The following is a 27,684-nucleotide window of genomic DNA, read 5'->3' as shown; positions in this document are numbered from 1 at the left end:
TGGTCCTTAGATGCTTCAGCTCAGCCCAAGAGAATGGGCAGAAGGCTGGACAGTGGGCCCAGTGAGAGAAGAGACTGGGAGGAGGGCAGCCAACCTCCCCTCTCTGGGTCTCAGGGTCCTCATCTGTCTCAAGAAGAGACTGGGGAGGGGCAGAGTCAAAAGCTAGAAGGCTCTTCGGTCTGTGCCTCCCAGGAACAGATCGGGGACCAGGACTCAGCTGGCTGCAAATTCACTAGCTCAAATCCTGGAGGTGCTGGCTCACCAGGTCTTAAAAGGGGTCCAGGAGCTGACATTTTTTTTTTTTAAGTTCTCCAAAAGACTCTAATATGCTGCTGGGGCATTTGGAAACTGCCAGGCTAGTCCAGCCCCCTCAGGTGACAGGTGTGAATGTGGGCCCAGAGAGGGTGAGTGTCTAGCTCAGGGTCACACAGCAAACCAGAGGGTTAGGCCAGATGACCTAACAGCCCTTCCAGTTTAAACACTTCAAAGAAGGTGGCAAAGACAGAGTGAATGGGGCTCAGGTGCGCACCCACTGCCAGGGAGAGGAAGTGTTGCCAAGGGGTCCAGAGCTGAGAACACTCAGATTTCCACTTGGAACCACTTTCCCTCCCCAGTGTTGTTTGTGATCCTGAGCAAGTCACTCCTCCATCGCTGAATGTAGAGGGGGCTGGGGATTCGCATGATGTCTCTCCAAAGTCCATTCTGGCTCCAGAGTCCTGCAGTCAGGCCAGCTGGAATCATCATCATCATCATCCTCCTCCTCCCCCCGGCAGACATTTATTGAACATTTACTAAGTCCAGGCACTGAACTAAGCGATCGGCATGGATTTGTCTATCCTTTCAACCATCTAAGAGGTGTTCTCTTTTTCTCCACCCTCCCCCTGCCCCCGCCAACCCTTAGAGAGTAGCAAAGTGAGGCTCAGGGAGGGATTTTTCACAGCAGATCAAGCTGGGAGAATCGGCTCTGGCCAAATTCGAACCCAGTGTCAGTCAGTGGCGGCAGCGCTCTAGGACCCGGCGGTGCACGGAAGACGGGGCGGGGCGGCGCGTACCCCGGGCCCCAAGCTAGTTAGCGGGGCGCCCCGCGGGCCTTCATTAAAGCTCAGCGACGCGGAAGCTGCCGACGGCGACCCCGCCCAGGCGCTCCCGGCACAGACCCGCAGCGTTGGCGGGAGAGCAGCTGGGAAGGGGGCGCGGGGTGGGAGGCGGGGCGGCAGAGTGCCCTACACTCGGGGACCGCCCCTCCTCCAAGCCAGGCGGCGGTGGCGGGGGGAAGGGCGCGAGTGCACTGGGGGAGGAGGATGGGGGGGACACCAAATTGGGGTGCGGTGCCAACACAGAGACTAGCCCCAGAACGTCCACTTTCCGTCATCCCATTACTGCGTCCCCCACTCACGCCACACACCCATTTTACAGGTGGTTCGTCCTAGGGCGGGAGCAAGACTAGAACCAAGTTGCTCTCCACCCAGTGGCCAGACCTCATCGAGAGACTAGGGTTGAGGGGAGGAAGCAAGGACCCGACCGGCACTTAGAAGAGGGTTTGGAAGCGGGTGTAGGAGGACATCCAGGAAGGCGCCCCCAGCACCCGCCAGAGCGGAGGCGGCGGGAGACTGAGCCTCGCCTGCCCCAGCGCCGCCGCTCCCTCCCCAGCTAGCGCCTCCGCGCTCGGCGGTCCACCCCTCCCCCTTCGCGCGCCTCCGCCAGCCTCCCAGCTCCCGGAGAGCTCCCCTCCTCCTCCCCAGTCTCCTTCCGGAAACTGGTCCTCTCCCCCGCCCCCAACCCCACCCGGCTGGTTTACCGCAGTCGCGGCCCACTTCTGTGTCCCTGCTGTGTGACCTTAGATAAGTGTCTTAACCTCTCTGAGCTTTAGTAGTGGCCTCCGGTATAGATTTAAGTGGAAAAAAAATTAGAAGACCCCGGTGATGGAATGCCACCAGTTAATGGGTTAAGAAAAGGGGAAATGTATGTGTATATATTTGCTTTCCTCTGCGTGTTTGCTTGTCTCGCAGACACCCTGGAAGGGAAGCAAAGTCGCAGGCATAGCCGGCTGCCTCCAGGAAGAGAAGCCTGGTCCTCTGAGGCAACGGACGGAAAGACAGAGACCGGCGTAACACACACTTACCTTTTAAATACTGAGATATAAATGCATTAGCAATTCCAATGAATAGATTAAATAAAAGGCAAACATTTACAAAATTGAACTTTAGAAATAATACTGGTACCTGGATGTGTTGTGAGATGTGTGTGTGTGAAGCAGACAGACACAGGGAAGTTTCAGTGAACCGTCCCTATTTTGATTGTCACTGCCGGCTCGCTAGAGCTCTTGCCTGCTCTCAGTTTCTGTTCTCCTTTTCTCCCCCACCTCCTCCCTGCCTCTTCTCGTCTCCCTCCCCTCCTCCTCTTCTTCTCCCCCAAGAAGCACCTTGCCTGCCCACCCCACCCACCCCTGCCGTAGCCTATCTCCTTGGAGGGTGGAGGGCAGCAGGGATGTGTGACAGTGGAGCCAGGGGAAGGGAAGGGGACAGATGCGCCTCCCACCAGCCTCTCACAGCATCATGGGGACCCCATCGTGCTGCACACTGCAGAGCCCCTGGCCCACTCGCTCTCCCTCTTCTCATGGACAGCCACCCCCCCTCCCCTCCCCAGCCTCCTCCACCTCTCCTCTTCCCATATGGGCAAGATTGTACCCAGAAATGGCAACAAGTAATCAGTACCTGGGCCCAGTCTGAGGTGTGGCGGTGTGGCAATGTGGCCTCAACCCACAGCAGGGTGGGGCTGGTCCAGGAACTGGGAACCTTTCCAGAATCCAGGCAGCAGCATCTGTCAGGGCTCCAGGGCAGGGGAGAAGGGATCACCTAGCAGCCCCAGGAAGGCAGTGTGGGACAGGCTGGGGACCCCCTAGAAAGAACCCCCTCACTAGTCTCTCTGTCTCCAGCCTCACTCCCTCCAGGCCAACACCCACAGTGCAGGTGTTAAGGGGCCCCTTTCACAGATGAAGAAACTGAGGCTCAGACAGATTAAGAGAGGGAGTTCCCTGGTGGCCTAGTGGTTAGGATTCCGGGTTTTCACTGCCGTGGCCAGGGTTCAATCCCTGGTTGGGGAACTGAGACCCCACAAGCCATGCGGCAAGGCCAAAAAAGAGAGATTAAATGACTCGCTCAAGGCCACACAGGCCGTGTTTCCTGGGGTCCCATATCAGCTGGCTTCCAGTTGGATTTGGTCAATGGCTGGGAGCCTGGAGGATGGGAAGAAGGGAGAAGTCTGGGTGTTTCTCCCTCTCTGTCTGCCTTGGGTATGACTGTGTCTCCTCCAAGGCTCCAGCTCCTGCTGGAAATGCTCGGCCTGGTTCCAAGGCCCTTAAACTCCAGTAATTCTACCCCTCCTTCGTCCCCCTAGCCTAGGGGAATCTCTTCTCCTTGTCCCCTTCTAACTCTTCTAGTCACCCTGTGTAAGCAGCCCCCTGTGGTGAGTCCTGTGTGTCCAGACCTCAGCCCCGTTGCCCCCCACTCTCACTCTCTATGGCTGCTGCTCCCTCACCTCGGGTAGGTTCCCCAGTCTCTCACCAGGTGCCTCTGGGCCCTTTCATATGCTGTTCCCTCTGCCTAGGACACTCTTCCTGAAGCTCTTTGCCTGGCTGGTCTGTCCATCCCTCTGCTCATCAACCGCTTAAAGAAGGCTCCCTCCATCTCCCAATTTAATCCAGCTTGCTTCTTAGTCCCTCACGAGGCCCTGCCTTCTGCCTCAAAGCCCTGGACGCTGCCTGTGGTTACACATCATCTGACTGTTTGCTAAATGTCGGGTTTTGCCACTGGACCACATGCTCAGGAACTCCAGGCGAGAAGGGCATGTTTGTCTTCTGCACAGCTGCGGCCGTGACCCCAGTGTCTGATACTGCACCTGGACATAGCCATCCTCAGTCAATACTTGCTGAATGAATGAATGAATATATGAAAGGGTCAGTGCATAGCAGGATTTGCAGATGGACACATGGGCTGTGCCAGATCACAAAAGGCCTTAAGTGTTAGACTAAGAAGGTGAGTGGGACCTGGGGAACATCTTTCCATCTTCTCTTTCCTCATCAGATGCCTGACTTGCTTATGTCCCCAAGCTCACACTGAGAGCACATTAAATGTGTTTCCCAGTTCTTAAAAGCTTCCCAGCCACCATGGCCCTTTCCAAGCACACACGTACTGAGCTTGGGTGGCTGGAGAAGGAGGCACAGGGGACTGTGTCAGGCAGTGTGGGTCACTGGGAGGCCAAAGCCCCGGATCAGGCTCTTCTCTGCCTAGGACGGCCCCTCAGGCCATGTTGCTCTGCTAGCCTCTCCCCTCCCTTACCCTGAGAGCCCCAGGGAGGGGTGATGTCAGCACAGCCCAAGGCAACCCGAAGGGTCTGGTTACCGGGTCAATCTCGGGGGGAAAAAAGACGTTGGGACCTGCAAAGAGACATGGCAGTCCCTGGCATGTTCCCCATCAAACACTGGGACTGAACCAGCCCCTGGCCCCTCCTGGGCAGAGCTGGGTGGCTCCCCTGACTGTCTGAACACTGTACTTGGAACCCAGGAGTTCTTAGCCCCTTGGGGCCTCGGAGCTCATAGTTTCTCTTTCTCTGTGAAATGGGGGCATGCCAGGCGAACTGGGCCAGTGACAGGAATATGGGGGAACAGAAAAGAAACGGCGGAAAGGATATGGGATAGGGCACAGCTCGGGAAGCCCCATGGTCTCCCTGTGCCTCAGTTTACTCATCCGTTAAAAGAGACCATCCGATTTCGCTAAGTGAAATAAACCAGACCCCAAAGGATAAATATTGTCTAATTCCAGTTATGCGAGGTGCCTCAAATAGGTGAATTCATACAGACAGAAAGTAGAGGGTGGTTACCAGGGGCTGGGGGAGGGAGGGACAATGGGGAGGTGTTGTCTAATGGGTAGAGTTTCTGTTTGGAAAGTGAAAAAGTTCTGGGGATGGATGATGGTGATTGCTGTGTAGCATCGTGAATGCGCTTAGTGCCACAGAACTTGCCACAGAACTGTACTTGAACATGGTTGAGATGGTAAGTTTTTTGTTACACATATTTTACCACATTTTTTTAAAAATGCAAAACAAAGAAAGTGGTCAGCCCTTACTGCGCAGGGCTGGCTGGGCCCCCGCCAGGGAAGGGTGTGGAAACACGAGCTCTGAGGGGCTGTGTTGAGCCAGAGGCAGCAGAAGGGCTGCCCGGAGCTCTGCCTTCCTCCTCGGGCCTGGGGCCGGCACTGAGCTCAGGGCGGGTGGAGAGCAGGAGCCCAAGGACCCAGGGATAAGCCAGGGAGATCCTCGGTGCTCTACCAGCCAACCCTGTCACCGCAGCATGTCGTCTGCACCTCTGTCTGCAACTCGCAAAACTCTGTCCTTTCCCTGGGGGCAGGGCATGGGTCATCCGGCCCATTTTCCAGGAGAGGAGACTGAGGCCCCAACAGACTCAGAGACCCCTCCACAGTCCAACAACCTGGGCTAGGGTCAATGGAACCTTCGACCCAACTCCAGAGCCTCTTCTGCTACATTTAAACCCAGCCCAGCATCTGGGAGCTATTCTGGAAACAGGCACTGCCTGGTCCACGTCCTGCCCAGACCAGACCGCCTCCCATCCCTAAGTGCCCCTCTTAGTCGGTAAATGCCTCGAGTCTCCCCTCCTTCCCTTCCACCGCAGCCACCCTGGGAATATCTTCACAGCAAAGAAAGAGGCAGAGGAGGCTCCGAAAAAAGCCAAACATCCCAGTGAGAAGCTGCTTTTAACCTCCTGGGAGGCTCCAGAGGAGAAATAGCAGGAGTGGGGAGCTTGCCCACCCTCCCCCGCTGTGGTGGAGAGGTGGAAGGCGGGTGTCAGGTGGTGGGTAGGCGGTGAGGCGCTCGGAGTCCAGTGAATTTTATCACAAATCCCCATCACCGTCTGGCGGCTACCGCGGAGCAAGCACCTGCTGAATGCTCAGGGGCCTCTGTAGACATGGTGAGCCTGGAGAGGCTGGCACCATGGGTATTAACCCCATTGTACAGATGAGAAAAGTGAGGCCCGAGCAAGGCAGTGGACAGATGGGCATGGCTCCACGAAGGTCACATAGCTGAAAAATGCTCAGGCTGGGACTTGGAATCCACATCTGTCTGAAGCTGAAGTCTGAGAGATAAGGGCAGATGGAGAGGGAGAGGGAGAGAGGGGGAGAGGGAGAGAGATGAAGAGAAATGGAGAGAGGGAGGGAGGAAGGGAGGGATAGAGAGAAATGGAGAGATAGAAAGATCAAGCAAGAAGGATCTTGAGGAGAAAAATCCACTGTCCTCACGACAGCCATGGGGGCGGTCATATAAATGGAAATTAGGTGCTGAGTGGAGGTGGAGGACTTGAGTTGGCCAGGCCTGAGTCTGAGGGCTCTAGCTTGTGGGGCCCAGGAGCTGAAGGGGGTCAGCGCCTCCTCCCACACTGCTGTCCAGTTTGTAACCTGCTGCCCATCACTGTGGCTGGTTGCCATGGCACTTGCCCTTCCTCCCTGCCCATCCAGGGCCCTCCTGCCCAGCTTCAGAGCCAGGGAGCAGTCATCACAGCTGGGCAGCCTTTCCTGCCCAGCTCAGGGCTGAGTCCAGGGTGCTCACCACCTGGGCCCAGAGTCGGGGGGAAAGTCTGAAGACCTGGATCTTGGTCCCTGCTCTGCTACCGTACAGCCTCGGGCAGTCACTTTCCCTCTCTGGGCCATGTTTCCAAGACGGTTGAACATTTCTCAGATGGTTCTATTTGTGGGGCTTTCGTGCTGACAACAGCGCCAGCTCAGAGAAAGCTCTTTGGTGCTATCAGGAGAGCAGTGATTCTGGAGTCCAGAGAGGGGGTTCACATCCTGACTCTTGTCCTTTCATTAAGCACCTACTGTATGCCAAGCACTGGTCCAGAAAGACCGGAAATACTGAAATACTGGTTTCTTTGGTGACCTCTAACACTTAACAATTCTGAACCTTGGTTTCCTCATCTGTAAAATAGGCCAGTGAGGGCAGAGCCTCTCCCTCAGAATGAGGAAGAAGCACAAACGAGGCCATTTAGGGGACTCTCCCCCCCAGACAGACCACAACGGGATCCTCTTCCTGCTGGGGCCCTATTTTCAGACAGACTTCGGCTCAAAGTCAGACTCAGCCACTTAGCACTTGCGTCACCCTGTGGGGATCCCTGAGATAACCCGGTCCCCTCCGTGTTAGGCGGGTGCCGGGCCCCCAGCCTCCCTTCCCCTGACTCATTGCCCCACGCACTCCCCATCCCCCTCCCCAGGATGCAGGCTTAGGTCCTTGGAGGCTGAGTCTTCCCAGGAAGGCCCCCTCCTGAAAGGGTGCAGAGGAGACAGGCAAACAGAGATTCCTTTACACACCTGTTTCTCTCCTGCTCCAAAACTTTCTGTGGCTCCTCACTGTCCTCCAAATGAGCCGTCTTCTATGGGTTTTCAGGGCCTTCAGAACAGGACGCCACCTCCCTTCTGTCTTTCTCTCCCACCATCACTCCCCTGACTCTATCCTCCCCTCCAGCCAGGGCTGCCTACCCCCATCCTCTGAGCACGCCCACCGTACCACCCTGGTTTATTCGGGCCATTCCCGATGGAAGGGACCAGCCTGTGCAAAGGCTCCCAGTGGTGATAAGAAGGGTTGGGGCGTCAGAGGGGGGACCTGGGCACACTGTTGAGTGTGGCTGCCCCTCCCCGGCCCCCCCCTCCCAAATCCCAGCGCCACCCCTGGGTTTTTTCCACCCTGCTCCTCTGGAAATCCATTCATATTTCTCCAGGGACCTGGGAGCCGCTGGGCTTCACTGTTGATTTTTCACAAGTGATTATTGGCGGCAGAATTTGTCACCTGCTCAATGAAAGGAAAATGAACCTTTCATCAGAACCAGCCCCTGCAGAGGCTTTAGGAGATGGGGAGTGAGGAGTGGGGAGGGGAGGCGGAGGGAGCCGCATTCATCCCATTACTCTGTGCCTAGCTGGGCAGACAGATCCCTTTCAAGTCCCCCATTGAAGCAAGGGGAAACTGAGGCACAGAAAGCTTGAGAGAGTTGCCCAAGGTCCCACAGCACCTAAGGGACAGTCCTGGCTAGGGAGCTTAGCTAGGCCCACTCAGCACCCCATTCATGCTGGCAAGGTGAGTCTCGTGGGGTTCAAGTCACAAAAGCTGAAAGAAATATGGCAGATGGTCTGGTCCAAGGCCTCCTTCATTTCACAGACAGGGAAACTGAGCTCCACTGAGGGGCAGGGACCTCCCAAGGACACACAGTGAGGCCCCGGCAGGGCGGAGAGCAGAACTAAGGGCTCCTGCCCTCGGGCCAGCCTCCTTCCTCCATCCAGGAATCCCCGGTGGGGAGGCCCTGGCATCTCCAGCCCAAAGGTCTAGACCACACACACCCACACCCTCTCCCTTCACTCTCCCTCCTCCCATGAGGAAGGAGCCCTGTGGGCCCCGGGATCCCAGCTCTGACTGGAGGGTTGCCGGACTAGCCGCCTTCCCTGAGCCTCAGTTTCCCCAGGGAAACTGGGCACCACCCCAGCCGAATTCTTGGCCTGCGGTGAGGACCTGGCACAGAGAGGTGCCCGCCTCCCCCTCCCCCCGCCAGGCCGCCTCCAGTCTGAGGTTTCTGTCTGTCTCTCCATCAGCCCCCATGGATCCGCTGTGTGTGTTTCCTGCCTTCTCCACCTCCACCTTGGCGGGCTTCCCTCCGGCCGCTAACCCGCCTTGCCCCCTCCCCGTGCTCCCTCCGTGCTCCGTGCTGTGAAGATGATCAAAGCCCCAGCTGCCAACCAGGGAGGGAGGGAGGGAGCGTGGCAGAGAGCAGCCTCGCTGGCACTTTTCACTGTGGCTCAGAAACCTCTGTGGTCCCCACCTACTCAGACTCCCACCTCCACCTCCAGCGCCCCACCCTCTTCCTCCCCTCACCAGCCCCCTTCCAAGCCCCCAGATCCCTGCAGGCCCCCAACTCCGTCCAGTCTCCAGTCTCCTCCAGCACCCCCCCCCGGCTCCCCAGCCCCCCACCCTTTCTAGTCCCCCATCCCCAGACCCTTCCAGCCCCTCAGCCCTGTCCAGACCCCTCCTGATGTCCCCAGCCCTCCTGCCCCCTAGCCATTCCCAGTCTCCTCTAGCCCCCCTGCCTCAGGCTTCTGGATCCCTTAGGCTCCCCCAAATGGGGGGGGCGGGGCAGAGTAGTGGGGAGGGGGGAGAAAGGGTGGAGGGGTTGAGCACTGCTCGCCCACCTGCCCACCTGTCTACCAGACCAAGGGAACCAGCAGCTCGGAGAGCCAGCCCGCCTACTGCCCGGCCCCCAGGGCTCACTGCCCTCTGCAGACTCTGCGTGACAGAGACCCTCCCGCCCTGCGCTGGCTGTACCGCGTCCACACCTACCACCACCAGCACACACACACATTCACACACACACACAGGCACACAGGCATAAAAGTCCACAGACACACACATGCAGCCCTGTCCACACACGTGCGCGCGCACACACACGCACACACACTACCCCACAGACACCTCAAACTCACACACACCTACACACACACGCAGGAGCTCTAACCCCCCCCCCCCACAGAAGCCCCTGGTGCTCCGCACTCTCAGGGGCCAGGTGGACACAGCACTGGGCGCAGACAAGAGCTGGTCACACCCTAGGAAATTCCGCCTCAGAGCCCACCTCTGTGGCCCCCTAACAGGCTGCCTTCCTCTCCTGGCCCTCACCCTGCTGCCTCTGCTGGTGACAGGGGAGGGAATAATGTGACGGTGGCCCTGGTCACCTTATCGCCCCCCACCCTTTCCCTGAAAGCTCCCACACCCCCAGCCTCCAGGGGGAGCCTGAGCTCCTTAGCACGGCCTTCGAGGCTCCTCACATGCCGGCCTCCTCCACCCTCTTTCTCCTCCCCCTGACCACAGCCATCCCCTCAGCCAGCAGGCACCCTGCCCTCCCACCTCCACACCCCCGCTCTTACCCTGCAGCCAGCAGTGACGGGCAAGCCTGTGTGCGATTCCCAGCTTAGCCACTTCTTAGCTCTGGCTTAACATCACTGAACCTCAGTTTCCTCACCTGTAAAGTGGGATAGTCATGGTACCCACCTCATCAGGTTATCAGATTAGTTAATATGAGACCCTTAGAATGGCACCTAGCACCTAGTAAGCGCTCAGTCAGTGAGCCATCCTCACCACATCCCCCCCACCTCTGTGAGCTCTGCCAGGTGCCCTCCCCGTTCCTCTTCTCTGCCTGTTGAGTACCACTCTCCCATCAGGAGCTGGCCCAGGGGCATCACCCCAGGGCTCTGGGCCTCCCTCCACCTCAGCACTCCCTTCCCCTCCCATCACAGGGGTTGAATGGGTCTGTTCCCTGCCTGTGCCCCCTCCAGACTGTGAGCCTCCTCCTTGCCATCCCCTCCTTTCCCACCTCTGCTGCCTGTCACTGTGAAGTTTCCTCTGCCAGGAACACCCTCTCTGCTATTCCCTCCCCATCATCCTCATAATCAGGGGTCCCACCAACCCCCCAGGCCGGGACTGGTACTGGTCCTTGGCCTGTTAGGAAGCGGGCCGCACAGCAGGAGGTGAGTGGTGGGCAAGTGAGTGAAGCTTCATCTGCCGCTCCCCATCGCTCACATTATCACCTGAACCGTCCCCACCCCGACCCATCCGTGGAAAAATTATCTTCCACGAAACCGGTGCCTGGTGCCAAAAAGGTTGGGACCGCTGCTCAGAAGCCACCTCCTCCAGGAAGCCCTGCCCATATGCTCTCTGTGGTGATCCTGGGTGGTGTACAGGCTTTGGATCAGGATGACCTGGGTTCTCTCCCTGTCTGTGAGACTTCAGGCAAGTTGCTCCTCCTCTCCGAGCCTGAGTTCCTTATGTGTAAAATGGATTCATAAATGCCAATGGCACACAGTAGGTGCACAACAAATCCTGAGGCATACACCTCTTCCCACCATGAAGGGCCATCCCTGGACTTGGCTGTAACTCTCCATGGTGCAGGGGGGGCCCCCCCCACGCCTGTTGACCCCCATACTGATCCTAGGTACAGGGCTAAGCACTTCTCATCTGTTCTCACCTGAATCCACTACCCCCTCAAAAAAAACTCCCTAGCCTCTCTGGGCCACAGTTTCTTTGTCATTAACATGGAATGATAATACAGAACCGGAAGTGTTATAAGGATTAAACGAAAACACGGTGGCTACAGTTATTCCTGGGTTTCTTTTTGTCTTTTTTTTCTTTTTTGGCTGTGTGGCATGCAGAACTGCCCCAACCAGGGATTGAACTTGTGCCCCCTGCATTGGAAGCATGGAGTCTTAACCACTGGACCACCAGGGAAGTCCTACTGGGTTTCTTGTTAAGACCCATTTCTACCCCAGAAGACCTCAGGCCTGTGCATGCGGGAGACACTTCCTGAAGCCTTCCACACCAGGCCACTTGTGAAGGGTCGGAACTGAGGGGCTGGGGGAGCTAAGATTGTCCCAGGAGAGGCTGGGGAAGAACAAGCAATCCAGCAAGGGGTCCAGAATTCCCAGCCCCTCCTCACCACCCCCCTGCCCTTGGAGGTCCCGGCAGCTGCTCTGACCCCACCCTGTGCCCCCCTCCACCTTCCTCCTCTTATTTCTATTTGGAATCACTTCTCCAAAAGTTCATTTTGAAAGAAATCGATTTCCAAGCTGCTTGGAGATGCAATTGGGTTTTTCATTTTGAAGAAATGATGGTTAAGGAGAAGTTCAAGACTTAATCACCGTGGAAGGCCATGGAAATAAAGAATTCCTCTGCTCTTGGCCAGAGACTGCAGGGTCTGTGTGCATCTCTCTCTTTGACAGCAGAAAACATGTGTGCACAGGAGGGCACGGGGACCTGACATGCACACATGCACATCAGCACACACACACAAACCACACACACTGTCACACACACAACACACGAGCACGCATGCATATGCACACATACACGCAGCCCACACTCGGGGAACAGCCTGTACCCACCCCTCAGGGACCCCAAGCCACCTCCCTGCAACCCCCTCAGCAGGGCAGGGAGGGGGGCATGGGTGGATGACCTCCACCCCCCAACGCCCCAGTGCATCCTGCTCTGGGACCAACCTCACCTTCATCATTTCTTGCCTGTTCCAGAGGTCCATTCCAGATCTGAAGCTGCAGGTATGCATAATCAGACATCACCGCCTCATTCATTAACATTCATGGGCTCCCTGTTACCTGGCTGGACAAAGGTCACAACCAAATCCATGGGTGTAATAACCCTCACCTCCTGCCACTGGAGCACATCTGCTCCCGATATCACATCTCTCCCAGCAGCCCCTGCCAGACAGGGCAGTTCCTGTGCTTGGGACTGTGGCCTCCATGTTGTAGATGAACACACTGAGCTCAGAGAGGTTGAAGGATTCACCCAAGGTTGCACAGCTGATAGGTGGCAATACACACACACACGCACGCACACACGCACGTGCGTGCGCGCGCTAGTCACTGGGCTTCCAACCTACCATTATCATCCTATTCTTTTGCACCTGGAAGATTTCGAAGGTTTCTCTCTAAAGATGCATTATGCCTGGGAAAGTCATAATGTCTGATGCTCTAAGGCCAGGAACCCCCAAATTCCTTAAATCTGGGGCCAGAAGAGACTCTAAATTCCATCTAGTCCAATCCCTCTGATATTCAGCTCCCTTTACAATATCCTTGCCTAGGGCAGTTGGTCCTGTCCTTGCACACCTCCAGGACTGGGGAGCTCACTCCTACCTGCTCTCCACCATCTCCTGTGAAGGTTGAGGCCCTCCCCCCTTATGCTGAGCTGAACTCTGGCCCTCAGGGCTTCTCCCACCTTGGATCTTGGGTTTTTTCCCTGGGGCTCCAAACTGTCTCCTCTTCTGGCTGCTGTCAGCCTCAGAGGACCTGCAGAGGTGGCCCTCCCCTGCCAGGGCTATGGACAGAAAACTTCCCCAGGCCACACATGCATGCACGCGCACACACACACACGTAGGAAACAGGGGCTATCCTCTTGGGGTGGGAACCCCTAGGGGCACTGTGCAGAGAGGGTGAGTGTGGGGGGGTGATGGACATGGGGCCCTGTTTTGAGCGGGGAAGGGATGAAGGGCTTCATGAAAAAAGAGGCAGGGCTGGGATGAGCACGGCGGCCCTGACTGAGGAGCGGGCAGCCTTCCTGGGGAGTCCGTGGTCTGGGCCTCTCTCCTTAAGGACAGGCTGCCCCAGAGAGGACACTCATGGGCCTCCCGTAGGCCCTCCCTCTGCCTGCAGCTCCCAGGCCAACCCATATGCCTGCTGTCTGAGGAATGTACAGCCCTCCCCCACCAAGGGGGCCTGGGCGGGATAGTGGGAGAGGATGCAGAGTCAGACTCTGAAGGACTGGGGCTTGGGGAAGATCCCAGCTGCTTGGTGGGATATGAAGGGAGCCGAGATGGGCAGGGGTGATCTGCCCAATAGGGGCCTCCTGGGAGCCATCGTGTCTACACCTCTTACATACTTACCCACTAGCTTACTTCCCATTTGTTGAGCATTTACTACATGCTGAGTGCTTTACACCACCAGGCAGTCCCCAGATGTCTGTGGAGCACCTGCTAAGTGCCAGGCACTGGCCGGGGCCGGGCTGGTGAATCCGACAGGCAGTCCTGGGTCTCTGGCTCCCCGACAGCAGTGTGATGGTCCGGAAAAGGCCAAGCCCTAACATCAAGGAGGCCTACCTACAGACCCTCAGCCCTGCCACTCAGCTCTTGTGGGGTCAGAGATGGGCTACTTTGCCTCTTTGGGCCTCATGACTGAGCCAGGGGTCACAAAGAGCTGTGAGCTTGTGAAGGGCAGGGACTGACCAGTGGGTGGGCAGGCGGCCCTGCCCTGTACCCCCCGAGCAGGGGCGGGCAGTGGAGAGGCGCCAGCACACAAGGCATAGCCCTAGGGACCAGCCAGGCCGCCGGCCCAGATTCCCTGCACCTGTCCCAGTTTGGTGGACCGGCCTACTTCTGCTCAAGGATGCTTGGAGGTTCCTGAGAAGCCCCCCAGGGGCCTCAGCCAGCCCTCACCTCCAGCCTCAACTCCATCCTAGACCCACACCCCTGACTCCCAGTTTGGCATAGCGTAAGCCCTGGCACGAAGAACCCCCTTCGCGGACCTTCCTCCCTCCGTGGGAAGAAGCCCTGTGGGTTCTGGGATCCGAGGGGCTGAGAGGGAGCCCCCAGCTCTGCCCACAGGGGGCAGCGCCCTGCAGCCTCTGGTGCTCCTGGTGCGGGCATTGCCCAGGCCATGGGACAGGGAGGGCTGCCTCCTCCGACAGGACCTGGCAGTGCCAAGTCCATCACATCCTGACCCTGCCAGGGGGATGCCTGTCAGCTCACATGATGAAATCCCCATTTAGGCTGAGATTGTCTATAAGGGGCTAAGCAGCCGAAACATAAAAAGCAGGAGGTCGGGGTGGGGGACAGGAAAAGATGAAGCTTAGTTCCAGTGAACTCCACCTGAATTTGTGGCCTGAGGAATTTCCCTCCCACCATGCAGTGTGCTGCTCGGGGAGCAGACAGTGGCACCTGGCAGCTGCAGGGGACACAGTGGCCTCACCTGGGGGGTGAGGGGAGGGGGCGTGGACACTCTGGGCCCAGCGGCTGAGTAAACACCCGTGACCAACCCCACGGTGCTGGGGAGCACTTTGAAGCAGGCCCAGGTCCCCCTGGGGGGCTGTGCCGCCCCTCCCCTCCCTGCTGCCCTCCCTGATCCCCACCTCTCCCAAGGCCCATCTGCCACCTACCTCCCACCCTCCCTCAGATGGCACCCCAGAGGGCACGCGTGCGTGTGTGTGTGTGGGAACAGAACCCCCAATCTTGTCATTAGCGCTAATTACTCCAATCAGCACCGTGGGGGACGACGGAGGGCGACGGCTCTGGCGCCCACCCCAGCCATCTACCCAGGGTCAGAAACACCAGTTATCCCTGCTCCACACCACTCCTGCCATCAGTGCACAGGGCCTGTGGGGACGCAGAGGGCAGGCGGCCGGTGCTCAAGCACTTTCCCATGAGTCGGGGCCACGCGACCCCCCAGACAGTCTCCCTTCACCTCCAGTCGCCCCAGAAGCCCCCTCCCCTCCTCTCTCAGGATTCTCTCTCCTCCTGCGGCCAGGGAGGCAGGAAACCAGGGCGCTTCTTATCCTGCCTCTGCCTCCCGTTGTTGGCTGTGTGACCCCAGGTAAGTAGCTTCTCCTCTCTGGGCCTGTTTCCTCCTCTCTTAAACCAGCGGGTGGCATTTCTCGACTCCCTTCCAGCTGCATCATCCTGCAAACCCTCCTCCCTGGCAGCCACCAGGGTCAGTGTCCACCTGCCTGCCCCAAAGGGTCGGCTCTTCCTCTGCCCCCTCCTTCCCACCCTTCTTCCCACCTCTCCCGCCCCCCCCCCCGGCTCCTGCCCACACTTGTCTCCGTCCCCCGCTTCTCTCCCACCTCCCCTCCCTCTCCCTCGACTCTGTCCCTCTCCTCTCCCGGTTCTCTCCTCCTCCCCCACCCCCACCCCTCAGCAGCCTCCTGTCTCCCTGTCAATTAGACTGGCTCTGGCAGGATGCTCTGAGAGCAGACCAGAGCACCCAGCTGGAAAATTGGGTGTCGGGAGCTGTCTGGAATCCTAATGACCCCAGCCCTGCCCTCCTCCTCCCCGCTTACCTCTCCCTGGCGGGGCTTGGCCTGGGGATGAGCCCACTCCCCCCTGCTCCCCCTCGTCCCAGGCCTGCAGGCTCCTCTCACTTCCCCAAATGGGAGCAAGCCACCCACTCCCCTTGCTCGACCTTTCCCTCCCCTGAGCTCTGGCTGTCAGCAGAATTCACAGCTGGGAGGAAAGAGCTGATAGTCCAGAGACCACGTCCTGGCCCGTCTCCCTCTCTGGGCCTCGGTTTGCCCATCTGTAAAATGAGGTTCCACCTCGGAGCCCTTCCGGCTCAGGCTGTGTGGCCTACAGACCTTTCAGTTTTTCCTCTGAAGCAACACGCTCCGCACCTGCTCTGGTGGCTGGCCTCATTTTTTTGTTCTGTTTTTGTTTTTATTATGGATGGTTTGGGGTCGGGCACAGAGTTCCAGTTCCTCACAGACGCTCTCACTCCCTCTGTCGCTGGGGCCGCCTCACTCATCTTTGCTCCTGCCTGGCCCCTGAACAGACAGTGTCCCTGCTCCTCCTGGGGCCCCTGGGCTCCCCGACTCCGAGCTGGCAGTCACCCAGGGCCAGTGGGCGCTTAGGTAACCCAAGCCCCACCTCCGCCTCCTCCCAGGCAGCCCAAGAAGGTGCCTCTCCCTGGCCCCCCACCTGCTCCCATCCAAACCCAACCCCAGTCTCAAGGGTTCAGCTCAGTTTCAGTTCCTCAGACCCTGTAGGTGTCAGAAGTTGGCAAGGGTTGAGGACGCTGATGGTTCACCCAGATCAATAGTTTTCTTTTGTAATTAATATTACTTTTGTAACAATTTTTTCATTACCCAGGTAATAAGAAACCCCAACAAGTAGACTCTTCACTTCCTCCCTCAGCTGGTAGAGGATACACAGGATCCCAGGGGCCCTCCCGTCAGTCCAGACTCCAGCAACCTTCAGGGAAGAATCGTTATCAAGAACCTACTGTGTGCCAGGTACCTGCTGGGACTCTGGGGACACAGCAAGGAACCTGACAGACAGACAAGTCCTCTTGTCTCACAGTCTACAGACAAGTAAATACAAAGGTAGATCATTCCAGAGAGACCAGCATTACGAAAAACACAGAACAGAGGGAGGGAATAAAGATTCAGGGCGGGGCCAGATTCCGAGGGCTCTGGGAAGACACCTCGGAGGAGGTGACACTGAGATGGGGCCGGAATGACAAGAAGCCAATATGACAGGGTTGGGGGCATATCATTCTGGATGGAGGGACCTCAGGTACAGATGCCCTGAGTCTGGAACGTGTGGTTATCTGAGGATGGCAGCCAGCATGGCTAGAGCAGAAGGGGTCGGAGGTACCGGCCCAGCTGGGTCGCATCTTGCCTGGTGGACCCTGGAAGTTGCTGGCGATGCACCCTAAGCGCAACAAACACCCAGTGGAGCTTTTAGGCACGAGGAAAACGTGTTCTATTGTTCATTTTAAGCCATCTCCATGCTCTGGCTGCTGGCACGGAATGGGTTGTTGAGGGTGGGGTGGCATGAATAGAAGCTGGGAGGCCAGTTAAAGGGATGTTGCAGGAACGCAGGCAAGAGATGCTGATGGCACAGGCACGGTGGCAGCGCGGAAAGAAGTGGGTCTGGCGAACAGAGGCCGGTCCATGGGGTGAGGTCCATTGAACTTGTTCCATCCTTGAGAGCAGGAAGTGCTTTCCTAGGGCCCTCTCCTCCCTCCCTTCACATTCCTTTGCCCTTCACTCCATACCTTGGTTCTTTCTAATTCTCCACCAGAGTCCTGCCTCCTCTTACCTCCTGTCTCCAGCACGTGCTGTCCTGTCCTTCTCAGTTTTATCCAGTTTCTGCGACTGCTCTGGTGGGGAACGGGGGGGTGGGCACTAAGGTCCTCAAGGGGAGGGGAGGAGCAGAGCCCTCACTGGGTCTAGTCCAATAGTGGCACTTATGAAAAAACAACCAGACCTTTCACACTGCAGAGATTAACCTCCGGCTAAGGGTGTTCTTTATCCCGTACCTTTTTTTTTTTTTTTTTTTTAATTTATTTATTTTTGGCTGTGTTGGGTCTTCGTTTCCGTGCAAGGGCTTTCTCTAGTTGCAGCGAGCGGGGGCCACTCTTCATCGAGGTGCGCAGGCCTCTCACTGTCGCGGCCTCTCTTGTTGCGGACAGAGCACAAGCTCCAGACGCGCAGGCTCAGTAGTTGTGGCTCACGGGCCTAGTAGCTCCGCGGCATGTGGGATCTTCCCAGACCAGGGCTCGAACCTGTGTCCCCTGCATTAGCAGGCAGATTCTCAACCACTGCGCCACCAGGCAAGCCCCCGTACCTTATTATATAATATAATGCTAAGAGTGGTTGTTACCTTCTCAGCCTTGAGCCGCTTTACAAAAGTCTCCCTTCTATGACCTGAGCCTGGATGATATCCAGAAAAGGATGCAGCACTGTGAATGAAGGAAAAGCCACACAGTGGGAAAATATATTTGCAAGTAAGACTTCATTACAAATCAATGAGAGAAAAGGAGATAACCTAATAGAAAAATGGACAAATGACTTGAATAGGCATTTCACAACAGAGGATATCCAAAGGGTCAATAAAGATATAAAAAAATGCTCAACTTTATTTACTCAGGGAAATGCAAATTAAACTCGCAGTGATTACCAATTCATACAGCCACCAGAGGGGCTAAAATGAAATCACTAGACCGCATCAAGGGTTGGTAAGGACTTTCACATACAGTTGGGGGACCTGTAAATTGGTGCAAGTACTTCGGCAGCTCTTTGGTCATATCTAGTAAAACTGAGCATACACACACACGCTATGGCAGAATGATCTAGTCCCAGGTACACACCCACCAGGAGGGAGTACAGATGCCACCGAAAGACGTGTGAAAGAATGTTCATACCAGCTTCATTCATCACAGTGCCAGACTGGAAACCACCCAAATGCCCGTCAACAGGAGAATGAGTAAAGAAATTATAATATATTGCACAGCAAGGGGAACAAACTATTGTGACACTCAACAACATGAATGAATCTCACAGACACACCGCTGAGGGAAAGAAGGCAGACATGAATGAATGAATGCATATATACATACATACATACTGTGTGATTCCGTTTATATGAAGTTCAAAACAGGTTAGCGTCCAGGAGAGGCGTTATCCTTGCAGGGCAGCGAGAGACTGGAAGGGGACACGAGGGGCCTCGTGGAATGCTGGTCATTTTCTTTGTCTTCATCTGGGGTGTCTGTGTCATGGGTGCGTTCACTTGGTGAAAAATCCATCATTTTCGTCTATGTACTTTGTGTGTGTGTACATATATATGTTAACTTTAATTACGGTTAACTTCAAATATATTAACTTTAAATAACTCTGCAGAAGGATTTAGAGTGAGGAGTATATTCACTCCCTACCCCACATGACTTTGGAGTGTGACCTCCATAAATTGTTTAGTTGGAATTTTAATGCTTATGGGATTCCACTGTATCTTACTGGGTTATTGTTTTTCATTTTATTACGGGGGTCCTCAGTCTTGGCACTATTGACACCTTAGGCTAGATCCTTCTTTGTTGGGAGGGCTGTCCCGTGCCTTGTGGGATGTTTGGCAGCATCCTTGGCCTCTACCCACTAGTGCCCTCCCGCCAGTCGTGATAACCAGAAATGTCTCCAGACACTGCCAAAGTCCCAAGGGTAGGGTTGCCAGATAAAGTACAGTACATCCAGTTAATATGCACTATCTGGGACTTTTTTTACTTAAAAAAATTATCCGTTGTTTACCTGAGATTCATATTTAACTGGGCATCCTGCATTTTTACTTACTTAATCTGGCAACCTACCTGGGGACAAAATCATCCCTGGTTGAGAACCAAAAGTATCTCCTGTGGCTGGTTCCCTTTCTGGACGTGAGGATCCCCTTCTTCTTTACAATGGCTCTACTGTGTTCCATAGCACGGAAGTGCCCTGATTTGTTAAGCCTTCCCTTCTGATAGACATTTTGCTTGTCCATCTGAGGTTTCTTGCTGCAAGCAACAGAAACCCCTGCTCGATCTTGCTGTGACCACAAGTACATCCCTATTTCTGCGCAGCAGGAAGCCTGGAGTGAGCTTTGGGTTCCGGGATGCAGGAAGCAGCCTCTTCCCTCATTTTGCTCACCCCCATCTCATTGGCGTTGCAGATGTCACCCCCAAGCTGGCTGTGTCTATGGACTCCGCAGCAGGGTCCGCGCCACTTTCCCTGATGTTTCATTGGGTAGGGTTGGTCACATGCCCACTCCTGACCTATCACCGGCAGAGGGTGTGGTCCCCCTTAGACCAATCAAGAGCACCGGTGGTGGTGGTGGTGGTGGTGTTTCCTGAAGCACCTGTTGGAGGTGGGAGGGGCCAGAATGGGCATGGTTACCGCTAGGAAAAAGGGGGCATGGGTGCTGGTGGGCAGCAGACACCACTCTGCTGATTCTGAGTTTGCCTTGCTGCCACTAATACTCCCATCCGCTCCCCGAGCGGCATGCAGAGGGCTCTTTCAAAGCAGATCATGGTGCTCCCTGCTTGAAGTCCCTCAGTCCATCCCTCTGCCCTTAGAAGCTAGAAACCCTTCACCAGGGCCTGCTCCCATCTCCCTGCCAGCCAGCTCTTGTACCTTCTAACCTGTGGCTCCTCCTCAAACAGGTCAAACGCCACGCAGCCTCAGGGCCTTTGAATCTGCTCTTCCCCCATGCCTGGACCATGCGTCCTGGGCTCCTTCTCCTTGTCAGCTCTCTGCTCAGACGTCTCCAGAGATGGGCCTCCCCGGAGCACCCCATCGCCTGTAACCACCCTGGGATCTCCTTCCCCAGTGTTCCCAGAGGTCAAATCACCTTGTTTACCTACCTGTATTTATCGACAATTTCCTCCTGCTTGGATGTCAGCTCCTTGAGGGCAGGTCCTCAACGTGCTGGTCGCTGCTGTGTCCTTGGGGCCTTCTGAGAGCGGTCCATGGTCCCTGAAAGTTCTCCACTCACACTGACTGAACCGAGCATGAGAGGGTGCACCTCTGTGTACCAGGCAGGTACAGGCCGGTCCCTTATCCGCAGCCGTAAAATCACAGTGCTCAGAAAACCTTCTCTTTACCTATATGGCAGCAAACCTGAACCAAATTGATGTGAAGCTATTTAGAGTCTTTGTTTATCCCACTTACTATGAATATGTATGCAGCTTGCTGAAGAAATATTAATGTGTTTCATTAGGGGGTTATCCTGGGCTGGGCTCCCCAAAAGCAGAGCCAGAGACAGGACTTGGGTGCTGGTGGTTTATTTGGAAGGTGATGCCAGGAAGCAGGTGGTGAGGACTGGGGAGAGTGAGCTAGGGACAGGGAGAAACCAAAACAAGGGTCATTGTCAAGGACACTGCAGAGGGGAGGTCAAGTCCTCTGGGACCTCATGAGCAGCCTGGACCTCATGCTCGCCTGAAGGATGGAGGCTGCTGGGCACTTACCCACCTGCCCCTGGGCCCTAGCTGAGGGTTGCCCCAAGGAACATTCACTCCCCAGAACTTCCCAGCTGCACCTGAGGTGGGGTCTTGTCTGCATGAGGCTGAAATCAAAAGTGGGCTGAAGACCCCAGCACGGGACACCCCCAGACCCTGTGGGAGAGTGACAAAGAATGTGGCATATGCACTAAATTACCTTCCTAAAATCTGGAACAAATCTGGCCCCAAGGATTTCAGGTTCCTAGAGTAGAATTGCTCCATTAGAGGGGACGCTTAGAAAGAGTCTTGCATGTACTTTTAAAGTTTTAATAGATACAACCAAGAGCTCTTTGGAATGGCTGTCTACATTTTACACTTCCTCCACCCAAGTCAACAGCAAATGTGATAGCTAAGTATCAATACTAAGGGCAGACACATTAGTGCGTGCTCTGTATCAGGCACTTTTCTAAGAATTTATTTCTCACAATGACTCTACAGACTAGTACTGTTTTTTGACAATCATTTTTTTCAGGTAAGGAAACACCTGAAAAAGTCATGAGGCACAGAGGTTACATACTTCATCCAGGTTTCCATAGCTGGTAAGTCCAAGGCAGGAGCCCAACCCAGGTGGGATATTAACCACAGGGCTACACTGTCTCCAGTGACATAATAATCGTTTAATTCTTACCCATCTCATAAGTGAAAAGTGACAATTCATTGTCTTATTTTGCATTTCTCTATTGACGTTTTATCAGTTAGGATTAGGCATGGGTACAAATAACAGAGACCTAAGCCAGAAATGTATTGCTCAAGTAAAATCTTGCAGTTGGTAGTATAGAGCTGGCATGGCAGCTCTACTCCACGGTGTCAATCACTCAGGCTCCTTCTCTTGTTACTTTGCTGTGTGTGATCTCTGTTCCCAAGATCTCTTCACAGTCCAATATGGCTGCTGGAGCCCCAACCATCATGTCCTGTCTTCCAGCCACAGGAAGAAAGAAGGGATAAAGAAAAAAGAGACAAAAAGCACCTACCAGCTGTCTTTTCAGGAAGGTTCCTAGAATCTGCTACTTCTCATTGGCCAGAACTTGGGCACATGGCCTCACCTAGATGGGAGACAGGGGAATGTCTTTATTCTAGATGATCACGGGCCCAGCCAAGAACCAAAAGTTCTGCTCCTATGGAAGAAGGGAAGGTAGACTGGAGAACAGCCTGTGATCTCTGCCACACTGGAGGAGTATTTTTGCATGGGTTTCTTGGCCATTTTTATTTCTTCACCTGAGAATTATCTTTTCATACTCTTCTTTTTCTATTGCATTGGTTGTTATTTTTAGTGATGCTTCTTGTGGGGAACTCACTACTGTAACAACAATGCTTGGCTCTAAGGATTTGTGTCAGAATCAAATGGGAGACACAGTGATGGGCCTAGCTCAGCACCTGACTCATCTTAGGCACCCCACAAATGGCTTCCTTCCCCTAAGTCAGGGGTCATCCATGTTGGCGTGTATCACAAGCCCCTGGAGTGCTAAGAACGCAGAGGCCGGGACTCATTGAAAGAAGACAGGGACTGGGCCTTGTGGTTTTACCAAGTTCCCCAGGTGAGAATGATACCCACCAAAGTTTGAGTTTGCCCTAAATTGTTAGCAAACCTCTTTCTGCTGTCATTCACTTCCTCTTCATTGTCTGGTGCAGCACAAACGTGGCTGGTCTCTCCTCCATTCAGCGGCCCCGCACACACCTTGAACAGAGTAATGAGGCCTCCCCTGAGCCTTCTCTTTGCCAGGCTAAAACCCCAGTTTTCTCACGTGTCCCTTGTCTGACAGGATTTCCAAATGGTATGGTTCTCAGGAGATGGACCCCAGTGGGTCCTGGAATTGACCACAGCCTCTCCAGGTGGGTTCTGGGCAGTACAGAAGAGCAGAGAACCCTCACCTCCCCCAGCCTGGACCCTATGTTTCTACTAATGTGGCCCATGGCTGCATCAGCCCTAGAAGCAGCTCTGTCACTCTGTGAACTGACCCTGAGCCCAAATCTACCACAACCTCCGGGAGTAGGAGCTACATGTTGATGGTGTATATCTGCACACGGCGGCAAGTAACACAAAATCCCTACTCAAGCAAGTTCAAGCTAAAGAGACATCATCTCACACGAGAAGGCAGAGGCAGGCAGGTCCAGGCCCAGTGCGATCCTCAGCTCCACCGTTTCTTCAAATATGGGCTTTGTTCTCTTTCCATTTGGCCTTCCTAGTGTGTCAACTTGGCTCACAGAGAAGGCCCTCATGGCCACAAGGCTGCAGTGGTTCCCGTATCCGCATCCCAGTTAGGTACAACAAGGGCGTCCTGAGGAACACAGGAGACCCTTCCCCCCAAAGCCCCCTTATAGGTTTCCTTCCCTTGGTAGGAAGTGGGTCACATGGCCATTCCTAAACCAATCACGGGCAAGGGGGGGGTAGGGCCACCATGATTGGCTCAGCCCAATCCAGATTGGCCTGGAGCTGGGGGCAGGGCCATGTCCAGTGCTGTGTGTATGTGGGGAAAGCTCTTCTGAACCTAATGAGGGTTCTTTTAGGGAAGGTAAAGGGGAGACATGGAGGTTCGGAGGGAAACCCCCAGCAGAGAGAACAGCAGGTGCAAAGGCCCAGAGGCATGATTGGGTGAAGGGCTTTCTCAGCCTGGCTGAAGAAGGCGATGAGATTATTTAAACGGATGAGGGGCACAGCCACATGCATGCCCACCAAGGTCCCTTTGGCTGCTGCAAAGAGAGGGACTGGGGCTCACAAGAGCGGCAGCGAGGCCGGTTAGGAGGCTGCTGCAGTCGCCCAGGTGAAGGGTGACGTGGCTTAGACCACAGCGGGAATGGCATACATGGTGTCAGATTTGAGATGGGTTTTCAAGGTCAAGTCAGTAGGACGCACTACAGCATCAGACCTGGGGAACGAGGGGGAGAGCTCAGTACTGCATTGGCTTGAGCAGCTGAGTGGTGCCATTCACATAGGAAGCAGGAGGTTTGGGAGGGCTAATGGGGGTGTCTAGGCCAGATATGTAGCTGAGAGTCATCAACATATGGACGGTATTTGAAGCCCTGGGACTTCAGAGAGTGCATTCAGTAGGAATCAACGAGTAGATGTTTTGGTGAACCCATGCCTTTCTCTAGCCAGTGTAGGAATCCGAGAGAGAGACAGAGGCAGGGATTAAGGCCACACTGGAGAGGATCAACTTCAGAAGCCTTGAAGATACATTTGTAGGACCTCTCGACTTAAGCAGATGCAGGTGGGGAAGGAGAGGAAGAAATCGAGGTAATTGCCAGGTTTGGGCCTCGGAGAGGACTGGGGGGGTGTGAGGTCCAACAGTAATCGTCAGCCCTGCAGGCTCTGCCTTGCCTGGGGCCTGGGCCTTCCTGGGAGCCTGGGGCCTTCCTGGGAGCCTCCCTGGCCAGGCAGCCTCAAGCTCCCCACTCCCCACACCCTGCCCCTCCACCTTTCCTTTCATCCCACGCTGAGATTCTCTGCCTCTCCTTCTTCTGGTTTATAGCAGCCCCCAAGCACCCTCTCTGGGGTCTGTTTCTTTTGGACAAAGCATGTGCGTCCACAGCTGTGTCAGCCACTCTGTCACACCCTCCTTCATTCCGCTAACATTCTTGGCAGCCTGCCTGGGCCAGGCCTTGGTAGGAGTGCTTCTCGGCTCTCAGGTCTTCAACACCTCCCTACAGCTTGGTGAGGTAGGTATAGCTAACTCCATTTCACAAAGGTGGAAACTGAGGCTCTGGATTTCGGGGAAGCACGCCAAGGCTCATCACCTGGCCCCCATACTCCTTCTCTTATCAGGGTCCCCCCTGGTGGTCAGTCCAGCCCTCGGCTCTACCCTGGCCTGGGACATATCATTTATTGATGGGTATTGGGGGGTATTGGGGCGGGGCCATGATCTGTGGGAGTCTGACCTTGCCTGTGTTAATCGACATTTGCTGAGCCTCGGTCCCCTGGTCTGTACACTGGGGATAAGAAGAACCACGTTTATCTCACTGTCATACTGCAAAGATTTAATGACCTAATGCCTACCTCATGGTGCTATTGTGAGGTTTAAATGGCTAGCACTGTGTGCAGGCACAATGCCGACACACAGTGGGTGCTTTGTCCTAAGTGAGGTCCTCCAGGGCAGGAACCACGGGCCACTCTCCTCCCCACCCCCTAAAGCAGCCCACGGCAGTCCTAGCCCAGTGACAGCTCAGGGACTGACTATGAGGAATCAGTGGGCAACTGTCAGGGAGACATTGGTGGGGAGACTTTTACCCTCAGGTCTTAAAGCCAGAACCGTCCTTAGGCCAGAAGGGGGTGGGCAAGGGGGACCAATGGACCAAAAATGGGGGTGCTGGGATCAGAGCAGACAGCAGCAACACCAGAGAAGTGGAGGGATGGGGGAGCTGGAACAGCTTCTGCGCATGAGACAAATGAGCAGAATAAAGAAGGGGCTTATGAGAAGGATTGCTGTGAATCCTAAATGCAATCTAGATGTCCTTCAAGAGAGCAAAGAGTGGCATTCCTCTTTCATTGCTATTTGATGGTGGGGCTGTGCTATTTGGAATGGTACTCGCTTCAGAGACTGAGCCACATGAGGCCCCATTATCTACTAGGGTTACATTCCCAGCATTCACTCCTCACCTGAAAACTGTGACAGGAACTTTATAAATAGTTAAGGGATAATCACATCCGGCAGCTCCCATGCCTGGCCCTGGCCAGTGTGCTCCTCCCAGCAGCCAGAGGCCATGTCTCCTTTAGGTTTCTCCACTGCAGATACCAGCCAGGGCCAGGGCCCCAGATGGCACATAGAGCAAGGCTCGTGGGTTGACCCTTATCCCTGCCATCGCTCCTCCCCCAGAAGCCGGTTCCTTCACCCCCTCTCTCCTCCAGGAGGCCAAAGTCCAGCACCCCCCAACTCCTGGGCCCGAGCTGTGCCATCTCTGCTCCCATCTCCTCCCCTCTTTGCAGTGTCATCTCCTCCTCTGTGACTGGCCTTCAAGCCCACCCTGCTCCGGCCCAGACACAAAAAAGCAAAACCATTTCCTCATCCAAAACCATTTATTGAGCCTTTTCCTCCAAACAGTGGGTCCCTCCCCCAACCCTTCCCCGAGGGCTCCCTTAATCCTGAAGCCCAGCCACCGCCCCCCACCCCCCAGCCTGCCCCGTGCTTGCAAGACCTGGGCAAGAGTACAAAGGGAAGCTCAAATACTGTAGGTATAAATATTTAAGGGATAAATCAAGCTAAGAAATCATTAGCACATCCTCCTACTTTGACAAATATGCCTTCATGATGACCTACGACAGATGTGAATTCAAATTCTTGGACTCCTTGAATGAGGCAGCCCAGGGAAAGCAAGCCCCTGTTTTCTGGCCCACCGCACACCCCTTCTCTTCTCACTCCAGCGCTGTCCCACAACTTAAGGGGTCTCACGTGCATCCACACATCTAGGCTCTGCCCGCACTTCCCACACACGGCTACCCCTTGGCCATCTCTTGTGCCCACATGGGTGGCCCTGTCCGCCCTTGGAAAGACAGATCCTGGAAGCAGACCTAAGGCCAACTGGGCAGACAGTCCCGGGATCCCAGGTATTTTGAGCAGCGTCTAGAAGTGAGGAAACCCTGGGCATGCACGTGTCGGCCTTGCAGAGTCATCGCCCTGCAGGGAGAAACGGGGTGGGGGGGGGCCGAAGCAGGTCAAAGTAGGCCCTCTGATGTGCACGGCCCAGGGCAGGGCCCCTCTTGACCCTGGTCCCCTCTGCCTCCTTTCCTTCCCATGTCTGGGGCCTAATCGAAATATTGTAAGGCCCGGCCTCTGTCCTCCCAGGTCTTGCCACGCTCCCTATGACCGGAAAGGCTCTCCCCATCCCCTGTTTTCTGGACTTCATTTGTCTCATCTTGAAATGAGGAATCTGTAACAGGTAGCTTAGAAGTAGCCAGGATTTTAACAGCAAGAATCGGAACGCAGGGTCTGACAGAGCTTGGAACATCTTCACTTAAGTCCAAGGCTCGGGACAGTCACAGGCCCTGGGCCTCTTTCAAAGCTGGCCTTCCCTCTGCTCTCTGCTGGCCTACAGGTGGGGACATCCTGCCATGTCCTAACTGGGCCTCAGGCCTTTGGACATTGGCCTGAGGGGATGTCTGGAAGAAACTATCTAGAGGAACAAGTAAAGCATGGGAGTCAAATGGGGTGGGATTCCCTCCCAGGCTGCCCCTGATGAGCAATGCCACTTCAGGGAAATTCCTGTTGCTGACCCTGTTCCTCAAATGTAAAACAGAGCTACATAAAGCACCTACTTCACAGGGTTGCTGTGGGATTTAGATGCAACTTGGTCTGTGCGATGGATAGGTGGCATTGGCCCATCACCCTGCAGAGGTCCTCCTGGCACTGTGGACGCCAGAAAGCTAAAAATGGACCACCAAGCAAGACCCTCTTGAAGCTGAGTGTCACAGGCGGTTTCGGGTCTGCAGATCGGTTACTCTTTGGAGAGATGTGGAAGGAGGCAATGAGGCCGAGGGTATGCTTCTGTGACCATCCCCTGCCTTAGCAGAGGGACCCTCAGCCCATCACCAGCTTCCACGGGCGTCCACTGGGCTCCTGTGGTCCTGGCGCCAGCA

Source organism: Eubalaena glacialis, chromosome 11, assembly GCF_028564815.1.
Source record: "Eubalaena glacialis isolate mEubGla1 chromosome 11, mEubGla1.1.hap2.+ XY, whole genome shotgun sequence".
Taxonomy (NCBI): domain Eukaryota; kingdom Metazoa; phylum Chordata; class Mammalia; order Artiodactyla; family Balaenidae; genus Eubalaena; species Eubalaena glacialis.
The sequence above is the reverse complement of the archived record's forward strand: the minus strand, read 5'-3'. Positions refer to the sequence as shown.